This window comes from Lolium rigidum, chromosome 7, assembly GCF_022539505.1.
Source record: "Lolium rigidum isolate FL_2022 chromosome 7, APGP_CSIRO_Lrig_0.1, whole genome shotgun sequence".
NCBI classification, from domain to species: domain Eukaryota; kingdom Viridiplantae; phylum Streptophyta; class Magnoliopsida; order Poales; family Poaceae; genus Lolium; species Lolium rigidum.
Window position 1 is genome coordinate 227,474,043 of NC_061514.1, and position 17,223 is coordinate 227,491,265.

At 43.0% G+C, this 17,223-nt stretch overlaps 1 long non-coding RNA gene across 5 annotated transcripts; it reads left to right on the forward strand.

Annotated features, from left to right (window-relative positions):
- The first annotated feature begins 8,872 nt into the window (after nt 1-8,872).
- Nucleotides 8,873-15,882, forward strand: LOC124678505. 5 transcript variants are annotated; one of them, XR_006994519.1, is made up of 10 exons: nt 8,873-8,985; nt 9,104-9,220; nt 9,541-9,634; nt 9,821-9,978; nt 10,248-10,478; nt 10,880-10,994; nt 11,124-11,279; nt 14,255-14,328; nt 14,423-14,591; nt 15,566-15,882. It is a non-coding gene; the product is annotated as an uncharacterized LOC124678505 (long non-coding RNA). The 5 variants fall into 5 exon arrangements; XR_006994517.1 differs by having other exon boundaries at nt 10,248-11,034; nt 11,226-11,279; XR_006994515.1 differs by having other exon boundaries at nt 10,248-10,994.
- Nucleotides 15,883-17,223: the final 1,341 nt, after the last annotated feature.

A 17,223-nucleotide genomic window follows, 5' to 3' on the forward strand; every position in this document is an offset into this window, starting at 1 on the left:
AAATTTAAGAGGTAAAATTAGTCAGCAAAAAAATACATCTATGAACAATTTGTAATGCCTGCAATAGAATAGATCAGGTAGTAAACTAGTAATCAGTAGCAGGCACCTGGCTCACGGGCTCCCCTCCGGAGGATCTTCTCCGCCGCTCTCCAACTGCCGCCCTTGGCTTAGCCTAGGATCCCGACGATGCGGGCCTGAATGGAGTCGTCGTCGGCGCCCTTGAACTCGGAGGCGAGGCAGACGAGCATGGTCTGGATGAAGACGCAGGGCTCGTTGGGTAGGATGCGGTGTGCGGAGGTCGCCGCCGCCAGGAGGGCAGGACACGCAACGAGGTCACAGATGAGAGGGGCGGCGGCGTCGAGGGCCTGGAGGCACGAGCTTGAAGGGGGAGCAGTGGAGGTGAGGGCCGGTGTTGGGCGGTGATGTCTACGGGAGCTTCTATTCTTGTAGACAGTGTTGGGCCTCCAAGTGCAGAGGTTTGTAGAACAGCAGCAAGTTTCCCTTAAGTGGATACCCAAGGTTTATCGAACTCGGGGAGGAAGAGGTCAAAGATATCCCTCTCATGCAACCCTCGCAACCACAAAGCAAGAAGTCTCTTGTGTCCCCAACACACCTAATAGGTGCACTAGTTCGGCGAAGAGATAGTGAAATACAGGTGGTATAAATAAGTATGAGCAAGTAGCAACGGTGCCGGAAAAGTGCTTGCTGGCGTGTAGTTGATGGTGGTAATATTGCGAGCGAGTAGTAACACAAGAAAAACAAGAAACAAGCGAGTAGTAACTCAGCGAGTATTTAGGAACAAGGCCTAGGGATTAGACTTTCACTAGTGGACACTCTCAACATTGATCACATAACTGCAACGAGATAAATGCATACTCTACACTTTTGTTGGATGATGAACACATTGCGTAGGATTACACGAACCCTCAATGCCGGAGTTAACAAGCTCCACAATAATGCTCATGTTTTAGTAACCTTTAGTGTAAGATAGATCAACAGACTAAACCAAGTACTAGCATAGCATGCACACTGTCACCTTCATGCATATGTAGGAGGAATAGATCACATCAATAATATCATAGCAATAGTTAACTTCGCAATCTCCAAGAGATCATGATCATAGCATAAACCAAGTACTAACATGGTGCACGCACTGTCACCTTTGCACACATGCGGGAGGAATAAAACTACTTTAATAACACATCACTAGAGTAGCAAATAGATAAATTGTGATACAAACACATATGAATCTCAATGAGATCATTGTATTGAAGTACATGGAAGAGAGATGAACCACATAGCTACCGGTACAGCCCCGAGCCTCGATGGAGAACTACTCCCTCCTCATGGGAGCAGCTGCGGTGATGAAGATGGCGGTGGAGATGGCAGCGGTGTCGATGGAGAAGCCTTCCGGGGCACTTCCCCGCTCGGCGGGGTGCCGGAACGGAGACTCCTGTCCCCGGATCTTGGCTTCGCGATGGCGGCGGCTGCGGAAGGTTTTCGTGGGTTTCGTCAATTGGTATCGGGTTTTCCGATCCGGGGGCTTTATATAGGCGAAGAGGCGGCGCGAGGAGGGCCGACGGGGGGCCACACCATAGGGCGGCGCGGCCCCCCTGCGCCGCGCCGGCCTAGGGTTTGGTGGCCCTGTGGCCCCCTCCGGTCCTTCCCGGGTGTTCTGGATGCTTCCGATGAAAATAGGAACTTTGGCGTTGATTTCGTCCGATTCCGAGAATATTTCGTTACTAGGATTTCGAAACCAAAAACAGCGAGAAAACGAGAACCGGCACTTCGGCATCTTGTTAATAGGTTAGTTCCGGAAAATGCACAAATATGACATAAAGTGTGCATAAAACATGTAGATAACATCAATAATGTGGCATGGAACACAAGAAATTATCGATACGTTGGAGACGTATCGGCATCCCCAAGCTTAGTTCTGCTCGTCCCGAGCAGGTAAAACGATAACAAAGATAATTTCTGGAGTGACATGCCATCATAATCTTGATCATACTATTTGTAAAGCATATGTAGTGAGTGCAGCGATCAAAACAGTGTGTATGACATGAGTAAACAAGTGAATCATAAAGCAAAGACTTTTCATGAATAGCACTTCAAGACAAGCATCAATAAGTCTTGCATAAGAGTTAACTCATAAAGCAATAATTCAAAGTAAAGGTATTGAAGCAACACAAAAGAAGATTAAGTTTCAGCGGTTGCTTTCAACTTGTAACATGTATATCTCATGGATATTGTCAACATAGAGTAATATAATAAATGCAATAAGCGAATATGTAGGAATCAATGCACGAGTTCACACAAGTGTTTGCTTCTTGAGGTGGAGGGAAATAGGTGAACCGACTCAACATTGAAAGTAAAAGAATGGTCCTCATAGAGGAAAAGCATCGATTGCTATATTTGTGCTAGAGCTTTGATTTTGAAAACATGAAACAATTTTGTCAACGGTAGTAATAAAGCATATGCATCATGTAAATTATATCTTATAAGTTGCAAGCCTCATGCATAGTGTACTAATAGTGCCCGCACCTTGTCCTAATTAGCTTGGACTACCTGGATTATCACCGCAATACATATGCTTTAACCAAGTATCACAAAGGGGTACCTCTATGCCGCTCGTACAAAGGTCTAAGGAGAAAGCTCGCATTTGGATTTCTCGCTTTTGATTATTCTCAACTTAGACATCCATACCGGGACAACATAGACAACGAGATAATGGACTCCTCTTTTAATGCTTTAAGCATTCAACAACAATTAATTCTTTTCTCATTAGAGATTTGAGGATGTTTGTCCAAAACTGAAACTTCCACCATGGAACATGGCTTTAGTTAGCGGCCCAATGTTCTTCTCTCACAATATGCATGCTCAAACCATTCAACTCGGTGTAGATCGCCCTTACTTCAGACAAGACGAACATGCATAGCAACTCACATGAAATTCAACAATGAGTTGATGGCGTTCCCCGATAAACATGGTTATCGCACAACAAGCAACTTAATAAGAGATAAAGTGCATAATTACATATTCAATACCACAATAGTTTTTAAGCTATTTGTCCCATGAGCTATATATTGCAAAGGTGAATGATGGAATTTTAAAGGTAGCACTCAAGCAATTTACTTTGGAATGGCTGGAAAATACCATGTAGTAGGTAGGTATGGTGGACACAAATGGCATAGTGGTTGGCTCAAGTATTTTGGATGCATGAGAAGTATTCCCTCTCGATACAAGGTTTAGGCTAGCAAGGCTTGTTAGAAACAAACACAAGGATGAACCGGTGCAGCAAAACTCACATAAAAGACATATTGAAAACATTATAAAACTCTACACCGTCTTCCTTGTTGTTCAAACTCAATACTAGAAATTATCTAGACCTTAGAGAAACCAATTATGCAAACCAAATTTTAGCATGCTCTATGTATTTCTTCATTAATGGGTGCAAAGCATATGATGCAAGAGCTTAAACATGAGCACAACAATTGCCAAGTATCACATTACCCAAGACATTATAGCAATTACTACATGTATCATTTTCCAATTCCAACCATATAACAATTTAACGAAGAGGAAACTTCGCCATGAATATTATGAGCTAAGAACACATGTGTTCATATGAACCAGCGGAGCGTGTCTCTCTCCCACACAAGCATGATGTAATCCAATTTATTCAAACACAAACAAAAACAAAAGCAAACAAACAGACGCTCCAAGAAAAAGCACATAAGATGTGGCCGAATAAAAATGTAGTTTCAGGGGAGGAACTCTGATAATTTGTTGATGAAGAAGGGGATGCCTTGGGCATCCCCAAGCTTAGACGCTTGAGTCTTCTTAATATATGCAGGGGTGAACCACCGGGTGCATCCCCAAGCTTAGAGCTTTCACTCTCCTTGATCATGTTGCATCATACTCCTCTCTTGATCCTTGAAAACTTCCTCCACACCAAACTCGAAACAACTCATTAGAGGGTTAGTGCACAATATAAATTGACATATTCAGAGGTGACACACTCATTCTTAACACTTCTGGACATTGCATAATGCTACTGGACATTAGTGGATCAAAGAAATTCATCCAACATAGCGAAAGAGGCAATGCGAAATAAAAGGCAGAATCTGTCAAAACAGAACAGTTCGTATTGACGAATTTTAAAATGGCACCAGACTTGCTCAAATGAAAATGCTCAAATTGAATGAAAGTTGCGTACATATCTGAGGATCATGCACGTAAATTGGCATAATTTTCTGAGCTTCCTGCAGGGCAGTGGGCTCAGATTCGTGACAGCAAAGAAATCTGGAACTGCGCAGTAATCCAAATCTAGTACTTACTTTTCTATCAACGGCTTAACTTGGCACAACAAAACTCAAAACTAAGATAAGGAGAGGTTGCTACAGTAGTAAACAACTTCCAAGACACAAATATAAAACAAAGTACTGTAGCAAAATAACACATGGGTTATCTCCCAAGAAGTTCTTTCTTTTTAGCCATTAAGATGGGCTCAGCGAGTTTTAATGATGCGCTCGCAAGAAATAGTATTTGAAGCAAAAGAGAGCATCAAGAGGCAAATTCAAAACACATTTAAGTCTAACATGCTTCCTATGCATAGGAATCTTGTAAATAAACAAGTTCATGAAGAGCAAAGTAACAAGCATAGGAAGATAAAACAAGTGTAGCATCAAAAATTTCAGCACATAGAGAGGCATTTTAGTAACATGAAAATTTCTACAACCATATTTTCCTCTCTCATAATAACTTTCAGTAGCATCATGAGCAAACTCAACAATATAACTATCACATAAAGCATTCTTATCATAAGTCTCATGCATAAAATTATTACTCTCCACATAAGCATAATCAATTTTATTAGTTGTAGTGGGAGCAAATTCAACAAAGTAGCTATCATTATTATTCTCATCAAGTGTAGGAGGCATAGTATAATCACAACAAAATTTACTCTCAGCAGTAAGTGGCACCAAAAGACCACTATCATTATCATCATAAATAGGAGGCAAAGTATCATCAAAGAAAATTTTCTCCTCAATGCTTGGGGGACTAAAAATATCATGAAAACCAGCTTCCCCAAGCTTAGAACTTTCTATATTGTTGTCAACAATGGTGTTCAAAGCGTTCATACTAATATTACTACCGAGCATGCAAAGAAGATTTCATAGGTTTTTTAATTTTCGCATCAAACAATCCATGTTTTAATTCAGGAAATAGAATAAGAAGCTCATTGTTGTCCATTATGCCAAACTAGTGTAAACAAGAAACAACAAGATGCAATTGCAGGATCTAAAGGAAATAGCTTCGAGCACACACACGACGGCGCCGTAAAAATACTTTACACTGGGACCGGAGTATGAGAGCCTTTTTACCTTTCCTCCCCGGCAACGGCGCCGTGAAAAGTGCTTGATGTCTACGGGAGCTTCTATTCTTGTAGACAGTGTTGGGCCTCCAAGTGCGAGAGGTTTGTAGAACAGACAGCAAGTTTCCCTTAAGTGGATACCCAAGGTTTATCGAACTCGGGGAGGAAGAGGTCAAAGATATCCCTCTCATGCAACCCTGCAACCACAAAGCAAGAAGTCTCTTGTGTCCCCAACACACCTAATAGGTGCACTAGTTCGGCGAAGAGATAGTGAAATACGGGTGGTATAAATAAGTATGAGCAAGTAGCAACGGTGCCGGAAAAGTGCTTGTCGGCGTGTAGTTGATGGTGGTAATATTGCAGCAGTAGTAACACGAGTAAAACGAGTAAACAAGCAGTAGTAACTCGAGCAGTATTTAGGAACAAGGCCTAGGGAATAGACTTTCACTAGTGGACACTCTCAACATTGATCACATAACAGAACAGAATAATGCATACTCTACACTTTTGTTGGATGATGAACACATTGCGTAGGATTACACGAACCCTCAATGCCGGAGTTAACAAGCTCCACAATAATGCTCATGTTTTAGTAACCTTTAGTGTAAGATAGATCAACAGACTAAACCAAGTACTAGCATAGCATGCACACTTGTCACCTTCATGCATATGTAGGAGGAATAGATCACATCAATAATATCATAGCAATAGTTAACTTCGCAATCTCCAAGAGATCATGATCATAGCATAAACCAAGTACTAACATGGTGCACGCACTGTCACCTTTGCACACATGCAGGAGGAATAAAACTACTTTAATAACACATCACTAGAGTAGCAAATAGATAAATTGTGATACAAACACATATGAATCTCAATGAGATCATTGTATTGAAGTACATGGAAGAGAGATGAACCACATAGCTACCGGTACAGCCCCGAGCCTCGATGGAGAACTACTCCCTCCTCATGGGAGCAGCTGCGGTGATGAAGATGGCGGTGGAGATGGCAGCGGTGTCGATGGAGAAGCCTTCCGGGGCACTTCCCCGCTCCGGCAGGGTGCCGGAACGAGACTCCTGTCCCCCGGATCTTGGCTTCGCGATGGCGGCGGCTCCGGAAGGTTTTCGTGGGTTTCGTCAATTGGTATCGGGTTTTCCGATCCGGGGGCTTTATATAGGCGAAGAGGCGGCGCAGGAGGGCTGACGGGGGGCCACACCATAGGGCGGCGCGGCCCCCCTCGGCCGCGCCGGCCTAGGGTTTGGTGGCCCCGTGGCCCCCTCCGGTCCTTCCCGGGTGTTCTGGATGCTTCCGATGAAAATAGGAACTTTGGCGTTGATTTCGTCCGATTCCGAGAATATTTCGTTACTAGGATTTCCGAAACCAAAAACAGCGAGAAAACGAGGAACCGGCACTTCGGCATCTTGTTAATAGGTTAGTTCCAGAAAATGCACAAATATGACATAAAGTGTGCATAAAACATGTAGATAACATCAATAATGTGGCATGGAACACAAGAAATTATCGATACGTTGGAGACGTATCAGGCGGCCTGGAGGCACGACGGAGGCAGCTCCCCTCGCGCTTGTCGCCGCGGCAAGCACGCAGGCAGGGGCTCGCTGCGTCTCTCGGCGGTCGCGCCGGCCTTGCTGGGCCAGAGCGCCTCCTCGACGACGGTCTCGCACCGCGCCACCTGCCTTCCCCGCTCGGCCGCCGGCCGTCGGCCCCCTGCTCGGTCTCCAGTCGCCACATCCTCGACGGCAGTCTGCCGGTCTCGCACCGCGCCACCCGCCTTCCCCGCTCGGCCGCCGGTCGCCGCATCCCTGCTCGGCCGCCGCCCGCCGCTCGCATCTGACGAGGAGGTGCAGTAGCGAGATGTGTTCGAGGAGGTGGATAATGGGGAATTTTTGACTCACGTTCCTCTCTCGCTCTCTCAAGGAGTACCGCACGAATCGGGAGAGCCGTCAGATGGTTATCCAACGTGACAGATAGGGAGCACCGCCTAAAACTACACGGTGCCCAGGCACTAATTAGATATGAGGATTTATATTTACAGATTTTGGAAAATTATGAAACAGAATTCTAAAAGTAGGCAACGTTATATTTCACTAATGTACAAAATCTCAATTTAAAATGTTTTATATTTTGAGCTACACAAAAATAATAAAGTTTCTCTTTTTTAGAGATTTGGAACCAGTATGCTCTGATCTACACTTTTATTTTATTTTATTTATCCCAAACTATACATTGTTTCCAATTGAAAATCTGGCTATATCATGATTTGTTTCAGAGTTTTTTGAAACTTAGAAATATTATTTTCAATTCCTTTGGATAAAGATATCATTGTTGCCCATGTGCACCAAAGATCGTCCTTTGTCTCGTTTGAAAGACATACGGGGTGTTTCTGCAACGATTCCATAGACATGGTGTGCCGAGCTTAGTTTTATTTTTTACATACGGGGTTTGTTTCTGAGAACTCTGCATATGCTTTTATAGGGACTTCGCGGACTTCGCGTCCTATACATCTAAAGGTATAAACGATGCCCCCCATAGGGGGCTTCACAGCGATATCAGCTTTTGGACCGTCAGATCTTCCTATCAGGTACATCTCGTCCATTGATTCTGGGCAGAAGAGACAACATCCTCTCACTAGCTGTCCTCATACAATGGCCGGTTCATACCCGCCTCCGGCTGCATGTGGGCCCCACCTTCGCTGGCCCCGCACGTCAGTCACTGTGGCTAGGATGTCTTTCAGTGCACGAAGACTGGCCGGACAAAAAAATCCCCCCGCAGTGAGACAAAAAGGCCCCCTCCTCCAATCCCCGTCAAACCCTAGCCCCCAATCCCGTTCCTCTGCTCGTCTCCTCCCCTCTTGCTCCCTTGCGTGTGCCGCGGCGGCCGGCGCCGTCCCGACCCGCTGCCCCCCCGCCTCGAGCTCCAGATCCTCCAGGCGTTGTCGCCCAGCAACGCCGCCTCCACCTCGTGTCGTCGGCGCCATGGACTCCGGAAGCAGCGCCGCCTTATCGTCTCCATCGCCGGGAGGAAGTGAAGCAGCAGAAGGTTGAGGTCGAGGCAGCAGCGGCGGTGCTGGCCGCGCGGCGCGGACGCGAAGGAGGAGGCGCGCCTGGCCGAGGTCGAGCGGGAGGAGGCCGCGCGGCAGCGGGCGGCGGACGCGGTCCTCGGGGAGCTTCTCGTGACGTAGCAGGAGGTTGAGGTCGAGGCAACGACAGTGCTGCTGGCCGCGACGGACGACCGAACGCGGCAGCGCAGAGGTGGAGGCTCACCAGACGAGCGGATGCGGCGGCGCTGGCTCTCCGGACGGCCGGACGCGGCGGTGAGCCAGTGGAGTTCCTGCTGCCCCTTCCTGTTCGATTTTGGAGGCGTTCTTTTTGTTTCTATCTCCTGAGATTTACGTTTTGGGTGAGCTTCTGGTTTCCTTTAGATCTCACATCTTCTGTGGCCCTTCCATTTCTTTTTCTGCAGGTCAACATCTTGATGGGGATTTACAGCTTGGGTGGATGCGGTTGCTTTGGGTCAACTCCGGCGCGACCGCGCGAGGCCACCAACGCCGATCTGCCTCCTTGCGTTCTCTGTTGGAATCATCCCTCATGGTACATCCTTCTCCACTTCCTTGATCTGTAGATCTATCCATGTTTATATATTCAGTTATTTCGATGGATCTAATGGATTGTGATCACGTTTTCCCATCATACTTTTCATGTGAAGCAGCCAAGCAACTTTACTAGATGGGTCAAATTAAAGGAATGGTGTTGTTCAGCAAAAATTGTTACCATGCTTCTATTTTTTTCTATTTGACTGAAAAGTGACTGCTGCCAATGAGAATAGGTGTGCTCAAATTTTCCCTCTCCTGCTAGGCTCCCCACTCTCTGAACTGCCCCTTCTCTCTCCAATAAAGTTGGTTCATACAGATTGGTAGTGATTCAATTGCCGATCAACTTATTAGATTATGTATTTCATTTTTATTATTACTGATGTAAGTCTAGGTTTTACTTGAAAACAATGACATGTATCAGGAAAGATTCCATGTGTTATATATACAAGTTGTATGTACCATGTTTTCATTGTTTATATGAATTTGGCTGGTTCATATTCACAGCCTGACCTTGTCCTGATTTCACTATCTCCATACTTCTCGTTTTCTCTAGGAGTGGAGAATGGAGGCAAGGCCATCTAGACAATGGCAACAGGGTTGATGGAGACAAGGCAATGAAGACGAGCCCCGGCTTGACATTTCTGGGGGTATTACTTTCAGCGGTCTGATGAGATTTTTTGCTTGGCTTTATTTATATAATTTCTCATATTTGTTTGTTTTTCTTTTGATATTGTCGCTTTTTGCAAGGATCATTGCATACTAATTGCTTGCTGTGTCTATTGATTTGTGTGCAATCAAACATTCTGATGCATATGATGTTTATTTGCTAGCAGTGACCTTTTTGAGTTTCTCGTGGGAGGACGCCGAGTAAAACTACCAAGATACCAGCGAGAACCTCAAGACAATGATATTCCTTGGTGCTTGTTTATGACTGAAATACCGAAACCTAACATTTCATCCGGTTTTGCCTTCTGCAAGGATAGGAGAGGAGGTTTGTTCCTTTCTTTTTAGCTTCTAGATATGTGAGATTATTTCTAATTGTTTCAGAGCATTCTTGATTTGTTCTTGCTTGATTACCTCTTTAACTTACTATTTGAAGGATTTATATGCAGATGATTAATGAATTAGTTTTAGTACTAAAATTATGTGTGTGATCATTTAATAAATTCTCTTATAATTTGTCTTCTTTTCCTAATGTATTTTTACTTAATATTGCCCTTGATCTTTTGCTTTAACAAGAAAATTCGATCATGTTTCTAGGTATTGATGTCATGGGCAGTGGTGAAGCTAACCTGACTGATTTCCCAGAAAAACCACCAAAGGTCCTGGCCAATGATTTTTTGCCCACTAAAAGTTTTGAGTAACTATTCTAGACGGTTGTATAACTGAAACAGTGGATTCTGGGCAGAGCCGGGGCAACTGCCCAGCCTTGCCGGGCTGAATCTCCGCCACTGGTCATGGGATATCAAATTACTGGATTGATGCCATGGGGTATCAAATTACCTTTCTTGCCAAGATCTATTAAGTGTTGTTAATTTCCCTTGGTTTATGAAAATGATTCTTTTGTACTACTATCTTGTCCTTTAGGTAGCACACCACGCCACTATCTGTATTTACCCCTCTCCAATAACACAATGTATTTCTAGATTTGTGGTACCTATTTCTTTCATTAGTAAAGGTGCTCATGCACTTTGATGCTTCTTTGTGGCTATTTACCTAAAAGAGAGAAAAGTTTTGCAGGAGTTATATTACCATTCTCATTAAATTAATAGCTTCTCTTTTCTAAAATTCAGCTAGAGTTATATTACCCCTCTCTCAGTTATGTGTCTTTTATTTACAATCTGTTCTATGTAAGATATGTATATCTTTCTGAATCGTGCATGCTCATGTAGGTGCTTGATAAACAGCAACATGAACCTGATCAGCTGTAGGATAGTAGATATTGACTTTAAGTGATGAACCTCTGGCTATGGAGCTGATTTTTCACCTTGGGGAAATATGCTGAAGGTCCATTTAATTTGCTCATGTAGTTTATTATGCGCTTGAGGTATCAATGATGTTAGCTAACTAACGCAATTATGCTGTGTTGATGATTATTACTGAACCTCTGGCAATTATTCGTTTTCACTTTTTTAGCTCATGGTTCTTTAAATCAGACCATCAATGATTCCTTGCCATGATAATCTTGGAGCTCGCGCCTTATTTCACTATGTTAACTTATTGCAAATGTTGGAGCAGGAGCGGAACAATACATGAGCCTCTTTCAGTATGACTAGAACAAGGCCTCATTTGGTAAGCTCTTTGTGATACTAGACATTATCCTTGTCTTTCAAGCATTTCTAGCTTAGCCCTTGAATCAATTTTCTTTTTAATTTAAGCTGTCTTATGTTATGGACATCTTCTCTGCTTTTCTCTTACACATTTTGTTTGGCTGCTCTATAATTAGAAAAGGTTCATCCTTAGTGTTCCTTCATACCGTGTGCAGCAGGTTGATGTAGCTTCTTTTGCATAGGAAAAACGGTAAGTGCGTTTCTATGTTTATGAGGCCGGTTTATAAATTCAATCATAAGATTTTTCATCAGAAACCTCGTATAACAAATCCTGTAGTGAGGTCCTGAGAATGAAAAACGCCTTTTTGGTGACCTCGTCTCGATGATTGTCTCTTAGCGGTTATGGAAATCATGCAGTCAAAGACACTTTTCGGATTCTTATGGATAGACTTATTATAAGAGAGACACGCTGCAGCACATGGATTTCTGGCTCTGCAGAAATAACTGTTTATTCAGAGGAACTCAACAAGGCCTTTAGACGCGGGATAATCCTTGAGTTGATGCATAATGTCTTCTACCAAGCGAAAAAGAAGAGTATACAATGGCCTAGAGGCCAGGATAGCAATATTTAGATAGCTCTTTCTCTTCGGGTTTTTTCCACTTTATATACCCTCTTTTATAATTGCGCAGTACACTATTTGCCTATTATTGACCTTTTAGAAAAGATTTTCAATTGATACAAACATTAAACGAAAGAAATTTGCTTTCAGTTGATGGCAGTTGGTTGTTGTTGTTGTCCATGTGTCCTTATTTTCCTTCGGTTGGAAGATAAAATCTTATATAACTCATTGTATTTGTTTGACAGCTTTGAGACAAAAATATAAGAGCTCTGTTTCCTGTGACTTTTAGTTGTCTGTACCCACCTATTCCTATGCATCAATTAGTTAAATGATTTTTTTTATCATAGATGGATAAATGAACAAGCGACCTGATATGGTTGGTTTTCAGTTTCACGCTTCATGCATGTAGGAAGGGTAATTCATTAAGCATGGCAGTGGTTGCAAACCAAGTATAATCCAGTTATTATGCGGGCCGCTGATATGTTACTTGTGACTTCCACTTACCAGACTATCTGAATAAGCTTTGCAATTGCTTGGTCTGCTGACTATGGCAGCAAATCCACGTTCCACAAATGATAAATGCCTATTGGACAGTCACCGCGTGTTTTACCTGCCTGTACGCTGCCCGTGGGCCTAGCTAATGGTGTCCCAGGTTGTCATTCTCAGTCTTCGTCTATGTGTTCGCTTTTATGTGTGAGAGGTGCTGATCCTATTGTGATTGCTTGGGTTGTGATGTGTATTGGTTTGCTGCCTCATGTAATGCATAGGTTCGTTGGCGCTAAATTTTAATGGTCGCATCGCCTCCTGGGTTGTCTCGTTCCCTGAGCATGGCACGTTGGGAAATGGAGTTCCAACTCAACAAAATATGTTGCTAAACTTGGAAAATAATGCCTTGAGCGAAAGTCTCGAGAGTATAGCTTAGGAGCGACTAATTAAACATGGTAAGTAATTGTAGTTTCCCTGTTAAATTATATTTCTTATCTTGGAGTTCTGCTCTCCATTAAACAATTATTTTGGCAATTTGGTCAAGAGCTCATCATTAATAGACTGGGAGTTTATGTGTATTTCATGAAGTTTTTCTGTGAAATACGATGCTTAATCTGGTTGAGTTTCGTGATTTTATCACAAATTTCATTTGCTGAAGTAATACATTTGGTTGATGGAGCTCTAAATGATTCCCTGTTTTGATTTCTATCTTTGTTTTGGAGACATTTGTAGGCAGCAAGAAGATCGTCGGTGTGTTCTACCAGGCCAGCGAGTACGGCGAAAGTTCAATAGCTGATGCAGTGCCTCAAGTTATATTTCCCATCCATAATTACTAAAATTTCAGTTATCAATATGCAGGTTTTTAAATGTTTTTTGTGCAAGCTTTGTACTTGAATTTTGAGTATCTTTTTGTATCTTGGTATACTCATAGTATGGGTTCTCCAATGATTTCTTTCTTGAGAGACAAACCGAGGATATATTTACTAATTCTTTAGGAAAAGGAAAACTTTGGTAGGTTCAACATTGAGAATATTGGTCAGCGCCGCAACAATATGGATCAGTAGATTATCTTGGATGATCTATATTGGTAAGCCCTTTCTTAGTGCCTTTTTTAATTGATCTGTGCAGTTTTGGTTCCGTAATCTCTCTCCACGTAAGTGTATTTCAGATTTTGAGTTAGCATATTCAGCTTTTAAAGTGCCACGTAAGTGTATTTCGGATTTTGAGTTCCTAATGCTACTGTTTTGGATGCCAAAACTGTAGGGCGCTATAAAACCTTTGACCTAAGCATACTACGGTAGTCCAGTTCTTTTCAGTTTTCGTGTGTTCTTTTGCTAGCAATGCTTAGGTCATACATGATGTGTTCTTTGCTCTTTTTCGTCAATTGATATTTATTCACCTTATCCAGTAAAATAAAACAGATAATTATTAACTATTCATTAAATGTTTGCTTATCATTGATGTTTACAAATGTATATGAATTAAACTTTGAAACTTCACGGGATCGTGCGCCAAGGCGCACATCCGACTGCCTGCTTAGTACCCCCTGATCACTTATAGTACCCCAAACATCCGACTGCATTTTCCAACTGAAACGAAAAATGACTACCGAAATTGCATTGTACATCCAGAATAAACCTAAGAAAACATGATCTGTGTTTGGTGTACTACAAAATGTCTATGCGCCTAGAGCGAGCTGTGATTGCCATGACAATACAACATCGAACGGAGGGGTCAAGTAGAAGCTTCACTATAATTGTGCATACCTATATTATTAGTACTCCCTCTTATTATCCATGGAATATTTTGTTTTGTTTTAATTTAGAGTGGTTCTAAAGATTAGTGCATTGGGTTATTTATCTATGTTCTTATCTTTTTCTTGGAATGCCAGCTGATGCCCATATACGAAGACAACTGGAAAGAATTCTTGAGTGGGTTGTCAACATTGAAGGATTTCTTTGCAAGGTATTTTCTCCATCTGAGCATGTTAGGAATTAATTTAGTTTCTGTAGTGAATTTGTGTCTCTCTTATCTTACTTACACATGCACTATGTGACAGATAGTTCAAAGTACATCTAGGACTGGATTGGAGTTTGTCGCCTCCACCACCCGATTCCTGATTTTTCACATACACCGACTTTGTTTGCTTAAGGAAGATGTCCATGCCTGTGCAAGTTTTATGATGTATCCTCAAAGATTCTGATTATTTGGAAAGAATTCTGGAGAAGGTAAGTAAATCAGAAAAAGTGTTCTTATCTGTCCTACAATCAGTTTTGCTATTCCTACTAATGGCTCTTCAATTGCAGCATCGCTGGTCAATTATACTATATATATCCCACCTGGAAAAAATGCAACTTTGTTTGGTTCCTTACTGTCTTTCCAAGACTAATCCACCTTTTCTATTTCTTTCGATCCTACATGACCCTCTATAGTGCGTCAGCTCAAATCCCATGAACTTGCCCTATTGTCTTAAAGCGAGCTTTCTTGATCGATCAGTGGCCTCTTTGCTTATCTCCTTTGTTTATATATATAGTAACACATAAACTTTTTAAATAGTTAGATATGGAAACGCAGATGCAATTTCAGATTTTCAGTACGTTTTAACTTGACAATCTCCGCAACTCTGAGTGACTATAAAATCAAGATTTAAACTGAATTATGATGTTTTTTATGTAATGTAGAGTTTTGCAATGGATGATAGAGAAAATTTTCTGGAAATATTTAATTTTGATTATTTTAATTATTGGCCACAAAATATATTTGGGGTTATAATAACTACGCATTAAAATCATTTTTTTTGGAGAAGCCATACTTTGGAAAGCAAATAAAAGTTATGTCAAAACTGAGCTCCGCAGTGTGGCCAAAGATTTGTTTTTTTAATCTACCACTGAGAGGCTCTCCTTGTTGAGGGTATCAGCTTGTCACTATGAATTACTAGCTGAAGGAAGTTCAGAGTAACACATCTCATGCAGGCTAGCTATTTATCTTGCATCTACAAAGACATCAAAAAACATGAGATGGATGAAACTATAATTTAGTAGCTAACTGTTAGTTGTGTCGCTTCAGGTGGTAGGATAAGATCCTTTTAGACCATTTCACTTCCAAACTAAAAACGTTGAATATCTGTAGAATGGTTCGTACTTTCTTTGCATCTGTCATTGGGCTGCAGCCTTTTAATTTGAGTCCTCTCTGATGTGTGCAGACATGGACTGTTTTCAATGGCTTCTCAGTTCCGAAATCAGCTCCTCTCTTGATGTATTGTTATGATATTTCGGCACTGCTGTAAACATTTTGAGTAGCTCTAATCGAACAGCTTATCTCGCACTTTACACTGTTGGGCCTCTCCCATGATGACTTCAGAAGTAATTATGTTAGACATGGCTGCCTCTTGAGAGTGCTATTATAGTATTGTTTGGCCAAAAAGGATTAGAGGTACATTATATTTTTCATATGGTTTGTATTGTAAACACATATCGTGATACTACTAATACATAAAATATTTTACCCAACGATTGACTATGTGAAAGGCCGGGTGGCGTGCGGATTGATAGACTTATTTTCTAACTATTATCATCGATTTGTACAAATGCTTGATGCATTTATACAAATGCTTGACGCATTTTGGATAACGGGTCTTTACAAATCATAGTGTTAGTTATTGTAACATATTCCTCTATTTATGTGGTTGCATATGAGCATTTGCTACTATTTTCGTGATTTTTTGTATTTTAGTTATCCTAATTTCATCCTATTGACTTTGTTTCGAAAATCATTTAGCCATGTGATTTCATCGTTATTATGCAACGTGTAAATTGATGCCAGTTCCACGGGGTCGTGCGCCAAGGCGCACATCTAAATCTAGTCTAAAGGTATAAACGATGCCCCCCATAGGGGGTCTCACAGAGCTTTGAGCTTCTCAGCCGTCGGATCTTCTCGTCAGTGCGATCTGGTCCGTTCGTTGTTGCCTCTCCTCTCACTAGATAAAGCCATGCAATGGCCGTGTGCTACCCGCCTCTGGCTGCTATTGGGCCCTACCATCGTCCGGGCCCACTTGTCGGTGACTGCGGGTGAGAATGGTTTCGGTAGGCGTGGTTGGGCAGGACAAAAATATCCCCTCCCTGGCCGAGACAAAACTGCCCCAGCCAAATCGCCTCGCTCGTTCCCCTCCTCTCCCCTCGCGCCGCGCCGCCGCCTCGCTCTCCGCTGTCTCCCCGCGTTCACCGTCCTCCTCCACAGCCAGCGGCCGCCTCGCCGAGCAACCGCGTCGCTGCCGCCCCAACCCCAGCCCCGCCGCTAGGAGGTCAGCGCGGGGGAACCGCATGAGCGCCGGCCGCCGGATCGAGCCGTCGTGATCCCCTCCTCTATCCCCTCCCTTTTTGTTGGTCATAGGCGCAGAAGATGCCGCCGTACACATCGGATCAGAGAGCAATCCGCCCAGAAGGATTCCATGGTGCCGCCATGGGGATGCGCGGCTCCGATACGCACAAATCGAGGTGGGGGTGGCTGGTTGGAGAGGGCCTGCTGCTGCTTGTGGGTGGAGGCATGGGGAGCTGGTTCAGGGGGCGAGCGTGGTGTTGCAGGCCCCAGGCCGTCCGTCCGTGTTCCCGTTCATCCCAGGCCTCTCTCTTTATTTCTCTCTTATTTCTTTGTCTTTGTTTTTCTTCCCGCAACTTAGTCATGGCATGATGCAGATGAAGAGTCGTGTAGCGAGGTGGAGCTGCCTATGCTGAAATTGGTGCCCAGCCATGAGCGACGTGTAATCGGGTATGCCTCCATGGATCTGGATATGACTTGGTATTCTACTGTGTTCTCGTCCGCCTCAAGTTCCAGCTCATAGCTGCTATCATTTGCATTCTTGCA